At 48.0% G+C, this 22784-nt stretch overlaps 1 protein-coding gene across 7 annotated transcripts in view; it reads left to right on the forward strand.

Moving 5' to 3' along the window:
* Positions 1-22784, forward strand: part of zswim8 (zinc finger, SWIM-type containing 8) — a 210207-nt gene that overhangs the window by 23913 nt on the left and 163510 nt on the right. The window lies entirely within an intron of this gene.

The raw sequence follows: 22784 nt of genomic DNA on the forward strand, positions 1-22784 counted from the left end.
TTTACAGCCAATGAAGTACCTTTAAAGTAGTCACTGTTGTAATATAGGAAATGCCAATTTGCGCACAGCAAACTCCCACAAACAGCAATGTGATAATGACCAGATAATCAGTTTTTTTTTTAGTGATGTTGGTTGAGGGATAAATATTGACCCAGGACTTCGGGGATAACTCCCCTGCTCTTCTTCGAAATGGGATCTTTTACATCCAGTTGAGAGGGCAGACGGAGCCTCGGTTTAATGACTCATCTGAAAGACAGCACCAACGACATTGCAGCGCTCCCTCAGCACTCAGCCTAGATTTTTGTGCTCGGGTCTGTGGAGTGGGACTTGAACCCACGCCATCCTGTATGGATCTGAGGCATGGATGATGTATAGAAGGCACCTCACGTCGCTGGAGATATATCACCAACGATGTCACCACAAGATCCTGCAAATCCCCTGGGAGGACAGGTGCACCAACATCAGTGTCCTCGACCAGGCCAACATCCCCAGTATTGAAGCACTGACCACACTCGATCAGCTCCACTGGGCAGGACACATAGTACACATGCCAGATGCGAGACCTCCCTAAGCAAATGCTTTATGGTAAACGGGCCAAAGGAGGACAGTGGAAACGTTATAAGGACACCCTCAAAACCTCCCTGGTAAAGTGCGACATCACCACTGACACCTGGGGAGACCCTGGCCGAAGACCGCCCGAGGTGGAGAAAGTGCATCCGGGAGGGCGTTGAGCTCTTTGCGTCCCAACACAAAGAGCGTGAAGAGGTCAAGCGCAGGCAGCGGAAGGAGTGCACGGCAAACCAGCCCCACCCACCCCTTCCCTCGACGAAATGTCTGTCTCACCTGTAACAGGGTCTGTGGCTCTCGTCTCGGACTGTTCAGCCATCAAAGAACTCACTTTGGGAGTGGAAGCAAGTCTTCCTCTATTCCGAGGGACTACCTATAATGAACCCATGACCTTCTGACTCATTGACTGCCCTCGCCTCTGAGACGGTGGTTAATTTTATTTCTATGCAAAGGCAATTGGAAATGATGGAGCCCATTGAATATAATTCTGATCTGTTTTGGAAAAATATCAAAGTACTCCTTGATTTCCACCATAATAGAAGGAGTGCTCAACAGACCCATACTAGTCCCTCCTGGCTGTATGATTTAGGATATTGGGGATCAAACAAGTCATAGAAGATCAGTTTTCTGGATGTTGGTTTGCGATTCAAGCTACGCACGTGTTTTTTTTAAGCAACCAAGAAGCTTTTGAACTAACCAATGTATTTTTAGCTGATCAGACCCAATTTGAAGACGCTCCATGGGCCCCTTGTAAGTTGCATTTGAATAAGATTTCAACAGGGAGAAACGGTTAAAACTTGCAACAACACAAAAGCCTCTTTTTTTGTTGTAGTGTTTATCTAAAGATTCCGAAACGGAGAAGGTCGGGGATATTTATGCTCGGCTAAAGGCTAAAGGCGCATAAGAACATACCATAAGAAATAGGAGGAGGAGTAGGCCCTACGGCCCCTCGAGCCTGCTCCGCCATTCAATAAGATCATGGCTGATCTTCAACCTCAACGCTTTCCCGTCCGATCCCTATATCCCTTGATTCCCTTAATATCCAAAAATCTATCGATCTCAGCCTTGAATATATTCAGCGACTCAGCGGGTTGGAAATCGGTGGTTAGTGGTGTGCCACAGGGATCGGTGCTGGGACCACAACTGTTTACAATATACATAGATGACCTGGAAGAGGGGACAGAGTGTAGTGTAACCAAATTTGCAGATGACACAAAGATTAGTGGGAAAGCGGGTTGTGTAGAGGACACAGAGAGGCTGCAAAGAGATTGAGATAGGTTAAGCGAATGGGCTAAGGTTTGGCAGATGCAATACAATGTCGGAAAGTGTGAGGTCATCCACCTTGGGAAAAAAAAACAGTAAAAGGGAATATTATTTGAATGGGGAGAAATGACAACATGCTGCGGTGCAGAGGGACCTGGGGGTCCTTGTGCATGAAACTCTTTTGTTGGAGTCCTTGTGCATGAATCCCAAAAAGTTAGTTTGCAGGTGCAGCAGGTAATCAGGAAGGCGAATGGAATGTTGGCCTTCATTGCGAGAGGGATGGAGTACAAAAGCAGGGAGGTCCTGCTGCAACTGTATAGGGTATTGGTAAGACCGCACCTGGAGTACTGCGTGCAGTTTTTGTCACCTTACTTAAGGAAGGATATACTAGCTTTGGAGGGGGTACAGAGACGATTCACGAGGCTGATTCCAGAGATGAGGGGGTTCCCTTATGATGATAGATTGAGTAGACTGGGTCTTTACTCGTTGGAGTTCAGAAGGATGAGGGGTGATCTTATAAAATTCATTTAAAATAATGAAAGGGATAGACAAGATAGAGGCAGAGAGGTTGTTTCCACTGGTCGGGGAGACTAGAACTAGGGGGCACAACCTCAAAATACGGGGGAGCCAATTTAAAACCGAGTTGAGAAGGAATTTCTTCTCCCAGAGGGTTGTGAATCTGTGGAATTCTCTGCCCAAGGAAGCAGTTGAGGCTAGCTCATTGAATGTATTCAAATCACAGATAAATAGATTTTTAACCAATAAGGGAATTAAGGGTTACGGGGAGCGGGCGGGTAAGTGGAGCTGAGTCCACGGCCAGATCAGCCATGATCTTGTTGAATGGCGGAGCAGGCTCGAGGGGCTAGATGGCCTACTCCTGTTCCTAATTCTTATGTTCTTATGTTCGTATGTCCACAACCCTCTGGGGAAGAGAATTCCAAAGATTCACAACCCTCTGAGTGAAGAAATTCCTCCTCATCTCAGTCTTTAATGGCCGACCTTTTATCTTGAGACTGTGCCCCCGGCTCGAGGCTCTCCAGCCCAGGGGAAACAACCTCTCAGCATCTACCCTGTCAATCCCTCTTGGAATCCTGTATGTTTCAATGAGATCACCTCTCATTCTTCTAATCTCCAGAGTGTGTAGGCCCAATCTACTCAATCTCTCATGGTGTGGTGAGTTACGGGGCGCAATCTATAGTTTCCACTGTGTTCCCAGTCTGGAGTGGAAGGAATTGCAAGGCGGGGGAGGTACATGTGCTAACCCACAGAACACCCAGCCCCTGACCTACTCTGATAGGCACGGCATTTATGTGGCTGGTCCAGTTGAGTTTCTGGCCAATGGCGACCCCAAGATGTTGCTGGATGGGGGATTCGGCGATGGCAACGCCATTGAATGTCAAAGGGAGGTGGTTAGATGCTCTCTTCTTTGAGATGCCTGGCATTTGCATAGCCCAAAGTGGAGGAAATAAAAACGTGTCCAGTTTCGGAACATCTCATTGGAGTTTCTCTCCTCAGCAGTAGTAGTCTCCATGGAGCCTCGGGACCACGTACTGTAAAGTTTATGTCCCGATTATTTGGCATGGAGTTCACATTGCTGGTACGAGCAGATTATGGTGGCTCTGCTTTGATATTTACCCACCAATGAGGCAACGGGGCAAACAGCCCTTTCCAAACCTTCAAACACAACAAACGAGCATGTGGAAAATATTAACGCAAACAGGACTCTGTTGCCTGGGTGGGTTTGCCAGGGCAAATAGTCCACTGTGCCTGTGAGAGAGCTATCCAATTAGTCCCACTGCCCTGCTCTACTGCACCCGAGTGTCAGCCGTGGCTCAGTGGGCAGCACACTCGCCTCTGAGTCAGAAGGTTGTGGGTTCAAATCCCACACCAGGGACTCGAGCATAAAAATCTAGGCTGACACTCCCAGTGCAGTGCTGTACTGTACTGTCGGAGGTGCCGTCTTTCGGATGAGACGTTAAACCGAGGCCCCGACTGCCCCTTCAGGCGGATGTAAAAGATCCCGTGGCACTATTTCAAAGAAGAGCAGGGGGAGTCATCTCTGATGTCCTGGCCAATATTTATCCCCTCAACCAACATAACAGATTATCTGGGTCATTATCACATTGCTGTTTGTGGGAGCTTGCTGTGCGCAAATTGTCTGCCACGTTTCCTACATTCCAACAGTGACTATACTCTTAAAGTACTTCATTGGCTGTAAAGTGCCGTGAGACGTCCGGTGGTCGTGAAAGGCGCTATAAAAGTGCACGTATTTTTCTTTTCTTTATAATTTTGAACAGTTCTCTCTGCTCCCTGCACAAGTGAAAAGGGCAGAAATTTTTTAGAATAGATTCTCGTCTGCGACTTTCTCTTCAGTAAGTATCTTCTGCAGCCTCTCGGTGGTCCCGACACCCTCCCTAAAGTCGGGCACACAAAACTCCTGCACCGTTATTGTAACTGCACCGAGCCAGTGATTTGTATGCGTTCCGCAGCTCACTGATGAAGCAAGCAGTGTGTGTTGACTCTGCGTGTTGGCTCGAGCCTGGATTCTGCTGTTGTTTTTGGAAGTTTGAATGAGTAGCTCTGACCACAGTACTGCTTCTGCTATCTCGCTTATCTATGAGTTTAAAACTCTCGTTATCGCACTGAAAGTTTTGGAAACTCTTGTCATATAAAACTACTGAAACTCTTTACCCCACCCAATCTGTCTGGTATTTGCAATAAAAAGTGAAACCTGGCTGAATTCCAGCCCAGAAAGTGAACTTGAAGCTGCGGTTCATGTTATACAGGATATACGGCACAGAAACAGGCCATTGGGCCCAACCAGTCCGTGCCGGCGTTTATGCTCCACTCGAGCCTCCTCCCGTCTTTCCTCATTGAAATCTATCAGCATGACCCTCTCTTCCCTTCTCCCTCATATGCTTGTCTAGCCTCCCCTTAAATGTTTTTATTCGCTCATGGGATGTGGGCGTCGCTGACAAGGCCGGCATTTATTGCCCATCCCTAATTGCCCCTCGAGAAGGTGGAGGTGAGCCGCCTTCTTGAACCGCTGCAGTCCGTGTGGTGAAGGTGCTCCCACAGTGCTGTTAGGGAGGGAGTTCCAGGATTGTAACCCAGCGACGATGAAGGAACAGCCGATATATTTCCAAGTCAGGATGGTGTGTGACTTGGAGGGGAACGTGGAGGTGGTGGTGTTCCCATGCGCCTGCTGCCCTTGTCCTTCTTGGTGGTAGAGGTCGCGGACACTATTTAGGTGAGGAATTTCAGTTCTGATTAGAATATTTTTTGTCACCAAAGATCTATCCGATATAGAATATTACCGCACTGGCACAGGCCAATCAGCCCATCACACTTGTACCAGCTCTCTGAAATAGCTATCCATTTCCACATACACTTTTTAAAAACATTATTTTTACAATTATATATCCCCTTTTTAAAAACTATTATGGATTCTCCATCTCCTTTCTGGCAGGGCGTTCCATGTCTGAACTAACAACTATGTTAAAAAAAATACATTGCTCCTAACTCCTGCTCCTTATGCCGACCTTAAATTTGTGCCCTCTGGTTACCAACTCACTGACCACTGGACGTGGTCGTTGCTCTATTTACATTTTCATAATTATGGACCGCTCTCTCTCTGATCAAATCCAAAAGTAACGCAAAGAGTAAAGCTCCCCGTACCTTGTCCACAGGACGAGTCTTAAATCAGTGCGAATGTCAACCGTGGCTCAGTGGGCAGCACCCTCGCCTCGGAGTCAGAAGGTTGTGGGTTCAAGTCCCACTCCAGGGACTGGAGCAGAACAATCCAGGCTGACACTCCAATGCAGAGCTGAGGGAGTGCTGCACTGTCGGAGGTGCCATCTTTCAGATGAGACGTTAAACCAAGGCCTCGTCTGCTCTCTCTCAGGTGGACGTAAAAGATCCCGTGGCACTATTTCGAAGAAGAGCAGGGGAGTTCTCCCTGGGGCCAATATTTATCTCTCAAGCAACATCTCAAAAACAGATTATCTGGTCATTATCACATTGCTGTTTGTGGGAGCTTGCTGTGCACATTGGTTGTCGCGCTTCCCACATTACAACAGTGACTGCACTCCAAAAAAAAAAGTACTTCATTGGCTGTAAAGTGCTTTTGGACGTCCTGAGGTCATGAAAGGCGCTATATAAATGCAAGTCTGTCTTTTTACGAGCTTGCTGTGTGGATGAAACGTGTTTGAGCAGTGATTAGCCTACTATGGAGGAGGTTATTATTAGAACAGCTAAGTATACACTGGATACTTCACTTGCATGTATTGCAATATCTATTCCGAACACTTCATTAATACCTCCTTTGTTATATCAAGCATTGTTTTTTTACACTGCAGTGTGTGTGTGACTCTGATGGGATGTGGGTTTTATTCAGCAACAGGTAATGTGATTTAACTTCTGTTTTAAGATGAGTGCCCTTACACTGTCTGGCAAAGTTTCTGTTGTCTTAGATGTTGGCCAGCTTAATTGCTTTCGCAGTCACAGCAATACACAGGCCGCTGTGGCTCTGGGCAGCACCTTCGCCTCTGAGTCAGAAGGTTGTGGGTTCAAGTCCCACTCCAGGGACTTGAGCTCAATGATCCAGGCCGACACTGCAGTGCAGTGCTGAGGGAGCGCTGCACTGCCGGAGGTGCATTCCTTCGGATGAGACGTTAAACTGAGGCCCCGTCTGCCCCCTCTGGTGGATGTAAAAGATCTCATGGCACTATTTGAAGAAGAGTAGGGGAGCTCTTGGCCAATATTTATCCTTCAACCAACATCACTAAAAACAGATTATCAGTTCGTTATCTTAGTGCTGTTTGTGGGAGCTTGCTGTGTGCAAATTGGCTGCCATGTTTCCTACAGTGACTACACTTGAGAGAGTAATTAATTGGCTGTAAAGCACTTTGGGACATCCTGAGATCGTTACAGGCGCTACAGAAATGCAAGTCTTTTACTAAAGTGGTAGATCAGTCTTGACGGTTGCTGAACAGGCTGTGTGTTGGTGTAACTGGGAAAATGCCTATGTGAGTTGGAGCTATGTTACATAAGATGAGAAGTGAGGCAGGGAGGATAGAGTGGGTCTTTGAGTTCAATGTAACTGGAGTTATGGGGCAGAAAGTAGTTCATTAACGAGCAGTTTTATTCTTTCTTAAACTGACTCCGATTTTACCAGCTGATGAATCGATCAGCTGTGATCTAATTATATGGTGAACAGGCTTGAGGGGCTTTTTCAAAATAAATTGTTCCTGGGATGTGGGCGTCGCTGGCAAGGCCGGCATTTATTGCCCATCCCTTATTGGCCCTCGAAGGTGGTGGTGAGCCGCCTTCTTGAACCGCCGCAGTCCGTGTGGCGAAGGTGCTCCCACAGCGCTGGCTTGGTCGTAGCGGTTTGGTACAACTGAGTGTCTCGCTGGGACAGTTACGAGTCGACCACATTGCTGTGGGTCAGGAGTCACACATAGGCCAGACCGGGTAAGGGCGACAGATTTCCTTCCTTAAAGGGACATTAGTGAATCAGATGGGTTTTTCCTGACAATCCGGTAGTTTCGTGGTGGGATTTGAACTTGTGTCTCCGGATCATTAGTCCAGGTCTCTGGATTACTGGTCCAATAACATAACCACTGTGCTACCGTACCCCATGAATGGCCTCTACTCTTCTTAAGGAGATCTTTGAAGTCCTCTTTCCAGCGGGTCCTGACTGCCTCGGTGTCCTTGATGAGTGTCTCCCCGCTCTTGGCCAGCAGTGGGGTTGGGGCCTTGGGTGTCTGGGTCGGAGATGGTCTTAACTATTGTGAAGAATCCTCGCACTTCATGGCTGTCGACCAGCTGCTGGATCTCCTGTGCTTTCTCCACCCGCCATCTATTCTTTAGGTTGCGGGTTTTTTGTTGGACCTCGGTCTTCAGCCGTCTGTAGAGCTACTTTGCTGCTCCCGCGTTGGGTTGTTGCTTTAGGTTCAGAAATGCCCTGCGCTTGCAGTTTATTAGTTCCTGGATCTCCTGGTCATTCTCGTCAAACCAGTCCTGGTGTTTCCTGGTTGAGTGACCGAGAGTCTCTTCGTAGTCTTGGTTATGGTGGCCTGGAGGGCAGACCAAGCACTGTGAGCACTCTGCGTCTCGAGGTCATCAAGGGTCGCCAGGCTGGCAGTGAGGCGCTGGCTGTAGAGGGTTCTCTTAGCTGAGTCTTTGAGTGCCCCAGCGTTGATTTTTTTCTGCGGCATTGCTTCTGTTGCCATCGCCGCTTTGGGGCTATATTGATAATGACAGAGCAGATTAGGCGGTGGTCCGTCCATCAGTCGCTGGCTCCTGTCATGGCGCGCCTGATGCGCATGTCCTTGCGGTCCCTGGCTCGGAAGATGATGTAGTCGAGCAGGTGCCAGTGCTTGGAGCGAGGGTGTTGCCACGATGCCTTATACTTGTCCCTCTGGTGGAACAAGTTGTTGGTGATGACCAGGTCGTCTTCTAGGCATTTTGTCTGGAGCAGGGTACCGCTGGAGTTGGCTTTCCCTACCCCCTCTCTGCCGATCACGCCTCCCCAGAGGGCTGTATCCTTACCGACTCTGGCGTTGAAGTCTCCGAGGAGGATCAGTTTGTTGTCCGTAGGGACTCTAGACAGGGATTGTTCAAGGCTGGAGTAGAATTCCTCTTTGGCCTCATCTGTTGCATCGAGCGTTGGGGCGTATGCGCTGGTGACTGTGGCGCACTGGTTCCAGGATAGGGTGAACCGGAGAGTCATGAGGCATTCACTTAGTCGCTGAGGCGGCCGACAGCTCGTTCTTGACGACGAAGCCAACTCTATGGAGGCGGCCACCTTCTGGTTCGCCTTTCCAGAAGAAGGTGCAACCACCACTTTGTTCTTTGAGCTGGCCTTCCCCTGCCCACCGGGTCTCATTTAGGGCGGCGATGTCGACATCGAAGCATCTTGAGTTCCTGACCAATGATGGCGGTGCGGTATTCCGGTCTGTCGCTGTTGGAGTTGTTCATGAGGGTCCTGACGTTCCAGGTCTCGAACTTCATTTTAAAGGGGTAGAAGATACCTGTCCGTGAGTTCTTTTAATCGAGACTCTGCCTTTGACACAAGTGTCCTCAACTCCATCCCACAACATGCTACCCACCACCACCTCAGCAAAACCCCAGGCCTGCACGAGGTAGAAAAGGCCATCCATCAGCTCAAGAACAACAAAGCATTAGGAGCAGGTGGAATCCCCGCTGAGGCACTAAAGTGTGACAGAGAAGCACTATTGGCATGAATGCATGACCTCATCTCTCTTATCTGGAAAGAGGAGAGCATGCCGGGAGATCTGAGAGATGCCGTAATCGTGATCATCTTCAAAAAAGGGGACAAGTCCGACTGCGGCAACTACAGAGTAATCTCCCTGCTGTTGGCCACTGGGAAAGTCATCGCTAGAATTCTCCTCAATCGTCTTCTCCCCGTGGCTGAGGAGCTCCTCCCAGAGTCACAATGTGGATTCCGTCCACTAAGGGGTACAACAGACATGATCTTCACCGCGCAACAACTACAAGAGAAATGCAGAGAACAGCACCTTGTACATGGCCGCCTTTGACCTCACAAAGGCCTTTGACACTGTCAACCGCGAGGGACTATGGAGCGTCCTCCTCCGTTTCGGCTGCCCCCAAAAGTTTGTCACCATCCTCCGCCTGCTCCACGACGACATGCAAGCCATGATCCTGAACAATGGATCCACCACAGACCCAATCCACGTCCGGACCGGGGTCAAACAGGGCTGTGTCATCGCCCCAACGCTTTTCTTGATCTTCTTCGCTGCAATGCTCCATCTCACTCTCCACAAGCTCCCCGCTGGAGTGGAACTAAACTATAGAACCAATAGGAACCTGTTCAACCTTCGTCGTCTTCAGTCCAGATCCAAGATGTCCCATCCTCTGTCGTCAAACTACAGTAAGCGGACGACACTTGCGTCTGCGCACATTCAGCGGCTGAACTCCAAGCCATCATCAACATCTTCACCCAGGCGTACGAAAGCATGGGCCTTACACTAAACATTCATAAGACAAAGGCCCTCCACCAACCTAACCCCGCCACACAGCACTGCCCCCCCCCCCCCCCCCCCCACCCCGATCATCAAAATCTATGGCGTGGCCTTGGACAACGTGGACCACTTTCTGTACCTCAGGAGCCGACTGTCAACAAGGGCAGACATCGATGACAAAATCCAACACCGACTCCAGTGTGCCAGTGCAGCCTTTGGTCGCCTGAGGAAAAAAAGTGTTTGAAGACCAGGACCTCACATCTGGCAATAAGCTTATGGTCTATAGGACAGTAGAGATACTACGGTGAAGAAGTACCACCAGCGCTGCCTCCTCCAAGACCCTGTAAATCTACTGGGAAGATAGACGCACCAACGTTGGTGTCCTCGATCAGGCCAGCATCAAAGCGCTGACCACACTCTACCAGCTCCGTTGGGCGGGCCACATCGTCTGCATTACCCGACACGAAACTCCCCAAAGCAAGCGCTCTACTCGGAACTCCTAGACGACAAGCGAGCCCAAGATGGGCAGGGGAAACGTTTCAAGGACACCCTCAAAGCCTCCTTGATGAAATGCAACATTCCCACCGGCACCTGGGAGTCCCTGGCTCAAGACCCCCCCCCTAAGTGGAGGAAGAGCATCTGGGAGGGTGCTGAGCACCTCGAGTCTTGTCACCGAGAGCATGCAGAAAACAAACGCAGGAGCGTGCAGCAAACCTGTCCCACCCACCCTTTCCCTCAACCACTGTCTGCCCCACCTGTGACAGAGACTGTAATTCCCGTATTAGACTGTTCAGCCACCTGAGAACTCACTTTTAGAGTGGAAGCAAGTCTTCCTCTATTCCGAGAGACTGCCGATGATGATGATGATGATGGTGACTCCTGTTCTATGTTTCATTGTAGGGAATGGCATCTGCCTATGGAAAGCTGTGAGGCAACACTTGAGCACTTGAAAACCTGTGGCAGATTGCCACTAGTTGAAGATTTCCGATGCTTTATGGTGTAGGTCCGCTGAGGAGAAAGGCTGTCTGTCCCAGGTTACTCGGTTGACATTGGCCCAATGGGCCCTAAAAGTTAATTTTCCACCGGACCTTGTTATCAGTCTCTCTCAGCATGGATTTTCTGAGCTTAACAAACTGCTGCAATCTCCAATCAGAGGCTACACTATTGATGGCCAGCTCGTCAACACCTTGTTTCTATGACTCTTCCCGGCCAGGAGTGAGCTCCGCACTTGCGCCCACGCACAGACCCTCCCTCTGGGTAGATTTTACATTCCACACCATCCTCTCCCTGGTTTCCAAAGTAGATCACACAGAAAATTCACTCTTCACCGAGGGCCAGTTGAGCAGTTTTGGCCTTTATTGCAAAGGGGATGGAGTATAAAAGCAGCGAAGTCTTGCCACAGCTATACAGTGTATTGGTGAGGCCACACCTGGAATACTGCATGCAGTTTTGGTTTCCATATTTATGAAAGGCCACATTTGCTTTGGAGGCAGTTCAGAGAAGGCTCACTAGGTTGATTCCGGGGATGAGGGGGTTGACTTATGAGGAAAGGTTGAGTAGGTTGGGCCTCTACTCATTAGAATTCAGAAGAATGAGAGGTGATCTTATCGAAACGTATAAGATTATGAGGGGGCTTGACGAGGTGGATGCAGAGAGGATGTTTCCACTGATGGGGGAGACTAGAACTAGAGGGCATAATCTTAGAATAAGGGCCGCCCATTTAAAACAGATGAGGAGAAATTTCTTCTCTGAGGGTTGTGGATCTGTGGAATTCGCTGCCTCAGAGAGCTGTGGAATTGGGACATTGAATAAATTTAAGAGAGAAATAGACAGTTTCTTAACCGATAAGCGGTTATGGGGAGTGGGCGGGGAAGTGGAGCTGAGTCCATGATCAGATCAGCCATGATCATATTGAATGGCGGAGCAGGCTCGAGGGGCCGTATGGCCGACTCCTGTTCCTATTTCTTATGTTATGTAAATGCAGCAAGCCTCACTGTGTCAGTTTTTACACAAGTCAGAAAGATTTTGCTTGATTGTAACTGTCGTGTACGCTCACAGGTTTGTAGAGCTGTTGCATTGTGAGTGTCTTAGCCAGTCACGTGATGTTCACAAGACTCAATAAAACCCCAGCCAGTTGGGTTCGGGGGATCCACGATGGGGCAAGTGGTTGTGAGCCTGGTGGATGAGCCGATAATGTGTAGTGTGATTGTTGAACCTTTGCTAATAAACCAACTAGTTCTTAATAGCAATGTGCGGCTATGAATTCTTAAGCAAAGAACCCATGAAGCAAATGCATTACAAGTAACAATAACCAGGACATTCCAGGCCAGCTGAAGAAGCGTTTGTGATGGTGGAAGAGTAGGAATTGGTTCCTGTTTATGCTCCAGTTGTATGTGACCTGAAGCTGCTGCATAACCTGCACCATGCTAATATTCACATCCGGCTGACAATCTGGAGTCGGCTGCTATTTAATATCAACGGAGAGCAAGGGCAGGAGGCGCAGTGCTGAGCTCATTGGGAAAATGCCACTCTGAATTTACAAGGGTGGTTCTCGGGATGAGGGACTTCAGTCACGTGGATGGACTGGGAATGCTGGGCTCTTTCTCCGTAGAGCAGAGAAGGTTGAGAGGCAGGGTCTCGGGACTGAAACGTTAACTCGGTTTCTCTCTCCCTGCACATGCTGCCTGACCCGCTGAGTGTTTCCAGCATTTTCTGTTTTTGTTTCAGATTCCAGCATCCGCAGTGTTGTGTTGAGGTTGAGCGGGGGTTTGATTGAGGTGTTCAAAATCACGAGGGGGTGTAGACAGAGGAGGTACAGCAACAACTTGTATTTATAAAGAGCCTTTAACGTAGTGCAACGTCCCAAGATGTATTACGCGAGAAAAATTTCATAACTAGACGCACAAGTAGAAATTAGCGCAGGTGACCAAAAGTTTGGTCAAAGAGGAAGGTTTTAAGGAGCATCTTGAAGGAGGAAAGAGAGGCGGAGAGGTTTAGGGAGGGAGTTCCAGAGCTTGGGGTCCAGGCAACAGAAGGCACGGCCACTGATGGTGGAGCGATTATAATCAGATAGAGAGAAGCTGTTCCCATTGATGGAAGGGTCGAGAACCAGAGGACACAGATTTAAGGTGATTGGCAGAAGAGCCAAAGGCTCCATGAGGGAAAAGGTTTTTGCGCAGCGAGTGGTTAGGATCTGGAATGTGCTGCCTGAGAGGGTGGTGGAGGCAGATTCAATCGAGGCTTGTGAAAGGGAGTTAGATAAGAATATGAGGGGAAAATAAATTTGCAGGGCTACGGGGAAAGGGCGGGGGAGTGGGACTAGCTGAGGTGCTCTTGCAGAGAGCCGGCATGGGCTTGATGGGCCGAATGGCCTCCTTCTGTGCTGTAACCATTCTATGAAATCTTGTTCCTGTCGTAACAGCCCAAGCTCTCGATTACCCTTCCGACTGCGGAGGGGCTGAGGTAACCTATGCTACAGATCTATCCAGAGGATTTCCGAAATGCTGGATCTATCAGGTGGTTTCAGTCCTAAGTAGCATCATGTATCTTATAAGAAATAGGAGCAGGAGTCGGCCACCTGGTCCCTCGAGCCTGCTCTGCCGTTCAATAAGATCATGGCTGATGCGATCATGGACTCAGCTCCACTTCCCTGCCTGTTCCCCATAACCCTTTACTCCCTTATTGTTCAAAAATCTGTCTATCTCCGCCTTAAATATATTCAATGTCCCAGCCTCCACAGCTCTCTAGGGTAGAGAATTCCACAGATTTACAACCCTCAGAGAAGAAATTTCTCCTCATCTCACTTTTAAATGGGCGGCCCCTTATTGAGACTATGTCCCCTAGTTTTAGTTTCCCCCTATGAGTGGAAACATCCTCTCTGCATCCACCTTGTCGAGCCCCCTCATTATTTTATATGTTTCGATAAGATCACCTCTCATTCTTCTGAACTGCAATGAGTAGAGGCTCAACCTACTCAACCCATCCTCATAACTCAACCCCCTCATCTCCGGAATCAACCGAGTGAACCTTCTTTGAACTACCTCCAAAGCAAGTATATCCCTCCTTAAATGCGGAAAACAAAACTGCACGCAGTACTCAGGGGTGTGTCTCACCAATACCCTGTACAGTTGTAGCACGACTTCTCTGCTTTTATACTCTATCCCCCTTGCAATAAAGGCCAACATTCTATTTGCCTTTCTAATCACTTGTTGTACCTGCATACTAACTTTTTGTGTTTCATTCACAATGACCCCCCAGGTCCCTCTTGCACCCCTTTCCCCTCCTTCCCCCCGTTCCCGACTAACCAAGATGAAATCTTCAGCTGCAGGATAATACTCTCTCAGCCTGACCAAAAAAAACAGAAGAATGTTCTCTCTGTGGAGTTCAATTAATTTCAAATGACTGTCCAATAGACCAGCCAAGTGCTATTCATTAGGGCTGGCAATTGCTTGCTTCAGTTTAAAAGAACTGCAATCCATTTCTTATGTGGCCCATTTGAAAGTGAACAGAAACCCGTGTACTCTCAGTGGATTTCCAGTCTGTGCCGCTCTTGAGAAACAGACGCGAATGCTTGGGAGTAACAATCCCAGAGGGTGGTGGGGGTCTGGAACTCACGGCCTGAAAGGGTGGTAGAGGCAGAAACCCTCACCACATTTAAAAAGTACCTGGATGTGCACTTGAAGTGCCGTAACCTACAGGGCTACGGACCCAGAGCTGGAAAGTGGGATTAGGCTGGATTGTTCTTTGTCGGCCGGCGCGCACACGATGGGCCGAAATGGCCTCCTTCCGTGCTGTAAGTTTCTATGATTCTATGATTCAATATAGTTGAAAGCCCAAAATTACAATGAGATATCGTCATCATCATCATCATAGGCGGTCCCTCGTATCGAGGATGACTTTCTTCCACCTCAAAAAGGGATGAGTTCAGAGGTGTTTCATTGAAGGACCTAATATTCCAGGTCCCGAACGACATGTTGAAGGGTGGAAGATGCCTGTGCATGGATTTTTTAACATGGGGTGGCCGTTGCACACCAGCCACCACACGGGCTTGACAGAGCGAGGTCTTGGTCCAGTGGCAAGGGTTAACCAAGACGACTGGAGACCAGCTCTACTGCACGGACCTAGTGCGCACACACATCGCAGTGTGGGCTGGCTCGTGCTGCCCCTGGGTCCTCACCTCTTCTGGCCCCAACAAAGAGATATCGATAGATTAAGTGAATGGGCAAAACTGTGGCAAATGGAAATCAATGTAAGCAAATGTGATGTCATCCACTTTGGACTCACAAAGGAGAGAACAAGATACTTTCTAAGTGGTAAAAAGCTAAAAACAGTACAGGCCTTAAGAGACTTGGGGTTCCAGGTACATCGATCATTAAAATATCACGAACAGGTACAGAAAATAATCAAAATGCCTAATGGGATGCTGGCCTTTAAATCGAGCGGACTAGAGTACATGGGGGTAGAAGTTACACTGCAGCTACACAAAGCCCTGGTTAGCCCACACTGTGAGCAGTTCTGGGCTCCACATCTTAGGGAGAATGTATTGGCCTTGGAGGGAGTCCAGCGTGGGTTTACCAAAATGATACCCGGACTCCAAGGGTTCAGTTACGAGGAGCGATTGCACAGAATTTCTTTGGCATTTAGAAGGTTAAGGGGCAATTTGATCGAAGTTTTGGGGATAATAAGGGGAACAGACAGGGTAGATAGAGAGAAACTATTTCCGCTGCTTGGGGAGTCTAGGACGAGGGGCCATAGTCTAAAAATTAGAGCCAGACCTTTCAGGAGTGAAATTAGGAAACACTTTGATACAAGAAGGGTGTGCGAAGTTTGGAACTCTCTTCCACAAACTGCAATTGATGCTGGATCTGTTAATTTTAAATCGGAGATTGCTAACTTTTTGTTAACCAAAGATATTAAGTGATATGAGGCAAAGGCGGGTACATGGAGTTAGGTCGCGGATTGGCCATGACATTGAATGGCGGAACAGGCTTGAGGGGCTGATTGGCCCCCTCTTGTTCCGATGTTCTGTATGAAAGCTACCCATCGAATTCAGGACACTTCTGGCATGTAACACAAGAGCTTTGCAGCTCGAGCGTTGATGAGTTTATCGTCGTTGAGAAAACATATTTGTGCCGGGTAAAGATTGTAAATGACTGTTGGTGGAGGCGTGTCTGGTTCATGTGAAGACAGATGGGAAGTTGGTGGTCAGTTCGTTCTGTTCACTTATGATTCAGTGGAAACCAAATTTAATTTATTTGGTTATATCTACAGGAAAAGCATTTTTTTTTTAATATCAAAAAAACTTCCGCTGAGATCAAATTCTAACGACTTAAAAATCAAATCAAATTAGAACTTAGTGACTAGGTTAGTGTTCGTAATCTTCTTCAGTTTGAGTTCGGTTTGTCCCTATATTTGCTTTCAGTCACTCTTGCAATGTGACACAGCAGAATGTCCCAAAACACTTCACAGCCAATTAAATCATTTTTAAGTCTGTTTATTGTTCTGCCACAGCCGGTTTGTGCACCGCAAGGTCTCACAAGCTGCGATGATGTAATGACTTGTTAGTGCGTTTCTGGTGGTTGAGGGATAAAATATTGGCCAGGGCACCGGGGGAGAACTCCTCAACAGTTCCATGGGATCTGTTGCGTCCAGCTGAGAGCAGACGGGGCCTCGATTTGACATCTCCTCTGGAAAGGCCGCAACTCCGACAGTGCAGCGCTCCCTCATTGCTACACTGAGGTGCCTCGATTTTGTTAGATTATGCACTCGCAACCCTGGAGTGAGACTTGGAACGTGTGACCTTCTGACTTTGTCGAGAGTGCTACCACTGAGGTATGTTGACATTCTGTACTCTTCGTCTTGTCTGCATCAGTACCGCTGGTTGATATTCTGGGTTTTTGAAGACTTTCTTTCGTTGTGCCCCAGTGCACCAATCCCTGGCTGACTAGCTCTTGGTCAGCTGGAGAAATGCCACCAACGATGCCTCCGCAAGATCCTACAAATCCCCTGGGAGGACAGACGTAGCAACATTAGCGTCCTCAACCAGGCCAACATCTCCAGCATTGAAGCACTGGCCACACTTGATCAGCTCCGCTGGGCAGGCCACACTGTGTCCGCATGCCAGACACGAGACTCCCAAAGCAAGTGCTCTACTCTGAACTCCTTCATGGCAAACAAGCCAAAGGTGGGCAGAAGAAACATTACAAGGACACCCTCAAAGCCTCCCTGAAAAAGTGCAACATCCCCACCGACACCTGGGAGTCCCTGGCCAAAGATTTGCCTTAAGTGGAGGAAGTGCATCCGGGAGGGCGCTGAGCATTTCAGAAAGCAAGCGCAGGCAGCGGAAAGAGCGTGCGGCAAACCTGCCCCACCCTTCCTTACCCTCAACGACTATCTGTCCCGCCTGTGATGGGGACCGTGGTTCTCCTATTGGACTGTTCAGCCACCTAAGGACTTATTTCAAGAGTGGAAGCAAGTCTTCCTCGATTCCGAGGGACTGCCTATGATAATGGTGAGCTCTTGTTCCTTTCCCAGAGCTGTCCTCGCGGCAGCCAGTTGGGAGCGTGCAAAGGCTGATCCGTTTCTGCCGTTGCTCCCACGCAGCACCAGATGACCTTGGGAAGTCATTGTTGGGAGCGGTGGACGCAGGTTAATGCCTCCCCAGCAAATCGTGGAAAACTAACATCTTCCCATCCACCGGGATCTCAATAATTTCCCTCACAACCGCTTGACGTCATGCAAGATGTTCTGGACCCATGTGCTGAGCCTTCAACAATGTGACTTCAACCTTGATGGTGCTTGGAAAGCTGAGTGGGAAAAGAAGGAAAGACTTGCAGTTATAAAGTGCCTTTCATGACCACCGGACCTCTCAAAGCACTTTACAGCCGATGAAGTACTTTTGGAGTGTGGTCATTGTTGCAATGTGGGAAACGTGGCAGCTAATTTGTGCACAGCAAGCTCCCACAAACAGCAATGTGATAATGTCCAGATAATCTGTTTTTGTTATGTTGATTGAGGGATAAATATTGGCCCAGGACACCGGGGATAACTCCCCTGCTCAGGCTAACATCTACAGCATTGAAGCACTGACCACACTTGATCAGCTTCGCTGGGCAAGCCACATAGTTCGCATGCCAGACACAAGACTCCCAAAGCAAATGCTCTATGTGGAGTTCCTTCATGGCAAATGAGCCAAAGGTGGGCAGCGGAAACGTTACAAGGACACCCTCAAAGTCTCCCTGATAAAGTGCGACATCACCACTGACACCAGGGAGTCCCTGGCCAAAGACCAGTCCACCCTAAGTGGAGGAAGTGCATCCAGGAGGGCGTTGAGCTCTTTGAATCTCAACGCCGAGAGCATGAAGAGGTCAAGCGCAGGCAGCAGAAGGAGCGTGCGGCAAACCAGTCACAACGACCCCTTCCCTCGACGAATGTCTGTCCCACCTGTGACACGGTCTGTGGCTCTCGTATTGGACTGTTCAGCCACCAAAGAACTCGCTTCAGGAGTGGAAGCAAGTCTTCCTCAATTCCGAGGGATCATCTTCGAAATAGTGCCGTGGGATCTTTTACATCCACCTGAGAGAGCAGACGGGGCCTCAGTTTAACGTCCCATCCGAAAGACGGCACCTCCCTCATGGAGTGTCAGCCTAGACACTCTAGTGCGGTGCTGAGGGAGTGCTGCACTGTTGGAGTTTAATCAGGGAAAAAATCCCAATTTTAACCCCCGTGTCTGATGAGAAAGGGGCCGGGGGAAAGGTCGTGAGGGTTAAAATGCTCGCCACGGCCATCACACGGGCTTGACAGAGCTAGATCTTGGTCCAGTGGCAAGGGTTAACCAAGATGACTGGGGACCAACTCTGCTGCACGGACCTAATGCATGCACATATCACAGTGTAGTTTTAACAAATGAACAAATCATTATCAGCCAGCTGACATTATTGTATCCCGGAATATTCTGATATTCTTGTCCCACGTACTCACAAAAACCTTTGTCTTTCCACATGGACAGTGAATATATGAACATATCCAAAAATCTTAATTAGAATGTTCTCCGCGTCTACTGGGGTTACATCCCTTGCAGTTAATTCGGGCACAGTTGTGCTCGATGTGAGCAGGGCAGCCAAGGCCTATCATATCCCTTTTTACGCTCATCTTTACTTTGGTGTGCACATTTTCTCTTCCATGTCTGTGTAGGCAGCCAAAGTTTGTGTTTGTTTCATCTGTTGACAATGCCACAACTTATGTTAAATTCCATACTTATTCATAGCATTTATCATCAATAAGCTGCAATAAATTCTGACATCTCTCCTTTGAGTTCGACAAAATTCACAAGTTTAGTTTGCACACACAAACTGCCCTCGTAAGCCTTGAATTAGCGAACCAATACAGGAGCAATTTTACATACCCGTTATTCGATGCATTGACAGTCAGTGACCCACGTTGAACATCTTTCATGTCTGCATCAACCGTAAGTAGTATTAGTAGCAATGCTTCACCAGCCTGTGGCACGACCTGTGAGCACATCAATATGTAGCTCCATGCGGTGTCAGCTGTTGTTCAGTGGGTAGCACCCTCGCCTCTGAGTCAGAAGGTTGTGGGTTCAAGTCCCACTCCAGGGACTTGAGCACAAAATCCAGGTTGACACTCCCAGTGCTGTGCTGAGGGAGTGCCGCACTGTCGGAGGTTCCGTCTTTCGGATGAGACGTTAAACCGAGGCCCCGTCTGCTCTCTCAGGTGGACGTAAAAGATCCCACGGCACTATTTCGAAGAAGAGCAGGGAAGTTCTCCCCGGTGTCCTGGCCAATATTTATCCCTCAATCAACATAACAAAGACAGATTATCTGGGTCATTATCACATTGCTGTTTGTGGGAGCTTGCTGTGCGCAAATTGGCCGCGTTTCCCACATTATAACAGTGACTCCACTCCAAAAGTACTTCATTGTAAAGCGCTTTGGGACGTCCGGTGGTCGTGAAAGACGCTATATAAATGCAAGTCTTCCTAGCTGTCCAAATGAGTGTAGGCTTTTACATCAATGTTCAACGATTTGCAAATTAGGTTGATATTTGCATCTCTTGTATGTTGAACTCCCTTTCCTCCTCACCCCAACCGAAAAACAAACTCTTCCATCTTTTTTCGGGCATTCTGTGGTGATCGGGCGGGGTACATAAATAGAAAATACTGGGAATACTCGGCAGCTCAGGCAGCACCTCAATCCCGGTCACCGGGTGAGAGATGTAGCACGAGGTGTGGGACAGGAGACTTGGCCAATAAACAGATTTGTATTCAGCAATAATCACAATATTGAATGTGTGCAATATAACGAATATGAGAGTCAACAATTCCTCTAATTCTGCCCTCTTAAGCATCCCTGATTATAATCGCTCCACCATCGGTGGCCGTGCCTTCAGCTGCCTGGGCCCCAAGCTCTGGAACTCCCTCCCTAAACCTCTCCGCCCCTCCTCCTCAAAGACGCTCCTTAAAACTTCTTTAACCAAGTTTTTGGTCACCTGTCCTAATATCTCCCTATGTGGCTCGGTGTCAAATTTTGTTTGGATAACGCTCCTGTGAGGTGCCTTGGACCGTTTTACTATGTTAAAGGCGCTATATAAATACAAGCGGTTGTAGCTAAAGTATAATGCCAGTGTGCTTTCTGAAGCTGATTGGTGCTCTTTGCAAATTGTGTCAAGATGTACAGATATATCAATCAATTTGCATCTGCACTGGAAGCCTGGTTTAAATAACTACTGCAGATATATGCTTATTGCAAACTGTTCTCTTAACCCGTGTAATTCACCGTTACTGATGTGCTGCTGCATTTTGTTACATATATGAAATAGAAAAGGTTTAGAAATTAGTAATAGATTTAGAAACATCATCGATTTTTGTTAGGGAAGGGTATATGGAGGGTTACGGAACCAAGGTGGGAAGACGCAGATCAGCCGTGGTCTAATTGAATGGCGGAACAGGCTTGAAGGGCTGCTCCTGTTCCTATATTCCTGATGCATCCATTTTTTGTCACCCAGACACGAGAGAGACCCTGAGTTTGAAAACAAACTCGGTGTGTGTCTATGAACAAATGATAACCAGCACTTCCCAACCAAAATGCAGTCAAATGAAAAAGGTAAAGTTCAAAGCTGTACAATGGACACTCTTGAAACCACAAATTTCATCTATAATTTTGAGAGATAAATATCTCACAACGTTATTAAAAGAAATAGTATTCAGTGCAGATAAGAGCCATGGGGCTGACTAAATTATGAGGAAAACCTGTGCCTTGCAAGGAGGCATTGGGGAGATGATCTTGGGGAGGTATATAAGTTAGTAAACAGCATAGTAAAGGTAAATCTGGAAAATTAAATTTTTCAGAGCAGGATGAAGGGACACTGATTCGAATTAATAAAAAAAAAGACTTGCATTTATATAGCGCCTTTCACAACCACCGGACATCTCGAAGCGCTTTACAGCCAATGAGGTACTTTTGGAGTGTGGCCACTGTTGTAATGTGGGAAACATGGCAGCCAATCTGCGCACAGCAAGCTCCCACAAACAGCAATGTGATAATGACCAGATCATCTGTGATGTTGATTGAGGGATAAATATTGGCCAGCACACTGGTCCTGCTCTTCTTCGAAATAGTGGTCCCAGCTGACCCAGCTACAAAGTTAGGAGTGACATCAGAGGGTCTTCACACCAAAAGTAATGCAACACTGATTTTAAAAAAAAAACTGGAATCAGTTGAGTAGCAATTGGATGCTTTAAGCCGGTGTTTAGACTTTTTGAGATGATGTCCATCGGTTGAAGTGTTTTCGATCCTATTCGGCACTGTCTCCAGCGCAGAAGTCAGTAGAGATTAGGATACGTTGATGGATGTATTTGGAGAGGGGAAAGTATTGAGGACTGGACAGCTCGCTGAGTGGTGGAGCAAAGCCCACTGATGCTAAATGTTCTGAAATCAATTTTGAAGCCATCGCGGGGAAGCTATTTCGGGCTGGATAAGTTCCAATTGGACTGTTCACTGGAGAGCATTGATCCAGGGCACTGTGATGAGCTTCCACAGAGAGGCCTTTGCGAACAGTCGCTCTGTAGCTTTGGGCACTGCACACGCGCGCACAGTGCAAGGGTTTCTGGGAATAGTTGTAAGGCTTGTGAAACCAGATCCTCAGCCATTGCAGCAGCAGGGTTGGGCTGAGGGAGAGCAGGTACTTCCAAGCTTAAAGCATGTTCTTTTCAGCCAGTCTGATGTTTGGGAAGGAGATTTTACTGTTTTCCAAACCAACACTTTGTAGTTGGAAGAGAGGAATTGGCAGTAATGATGCGTGAGGCCTTCAAAACATTGTCAACTTAGATGATTAAACACAATGAAAGATAACTTTTAATTTCAAATTCAGTTTTAAAAAAAAAAGGTTATTTTATTCTGCTTGTCTGACTCCAGAAAAGATGGTCCAATAAATTTGAGTTCTGCTTGGCTCAGTTAGTAACATTCTGACCTTCTGGGTCACGGGACAGTGGTTTAAGTGTCAGCTGTGGCTCAGTGGGTAGCCCAGACGTCTCGGAGTCAGAAGGTTGTGGGTTCAAGTCCCGCTCCAGAGACTCGAGCACAGAAATCTAGGCTGACACTCCCAGTGCAGTGCTGAGGGAGTGCTGCACTGTCGGAGGTGCCATCTTTCGGATGCGACGTTAAACCAAGCCACCGTCTGCTCTCTCGGGTGGATGTAAAAGATCCCGCGGCACTATTGCGAAGAAGAGCAGGGGAGTTGTCCCTCATCATAATCAACGTAACAAAAAAGCAGATTATCTGGTCATTATCACGTCGCTGTTTGTGGGAGCTTGCTGTCTGCGTTTCCCACAATACAACAGTGACCACACTTCAAAAAGTACTTCATTGGCTGCAAAACGCTTTGAGACATCTGGTTGTCGTGTAAGGCACTATGTAAGTGTTTCTTTCT

Source organism: Pristiophorus japonicus, chromosome 22, assembly GCF_044704955.1.
Source record: "Pristiophorus japonicus isolate sPriJap1 chromosome 22, sPriJap1.hap1, whole genome shotgun sequence".
In the NCBI taxonomy this organism is placed as follows: domain Eukaryota; kingdom Metazoa; phylum Chordata; class Chondrichthyes; family Pristiophoridae; genus Pristiophorus; species Pristiophorus japonicus.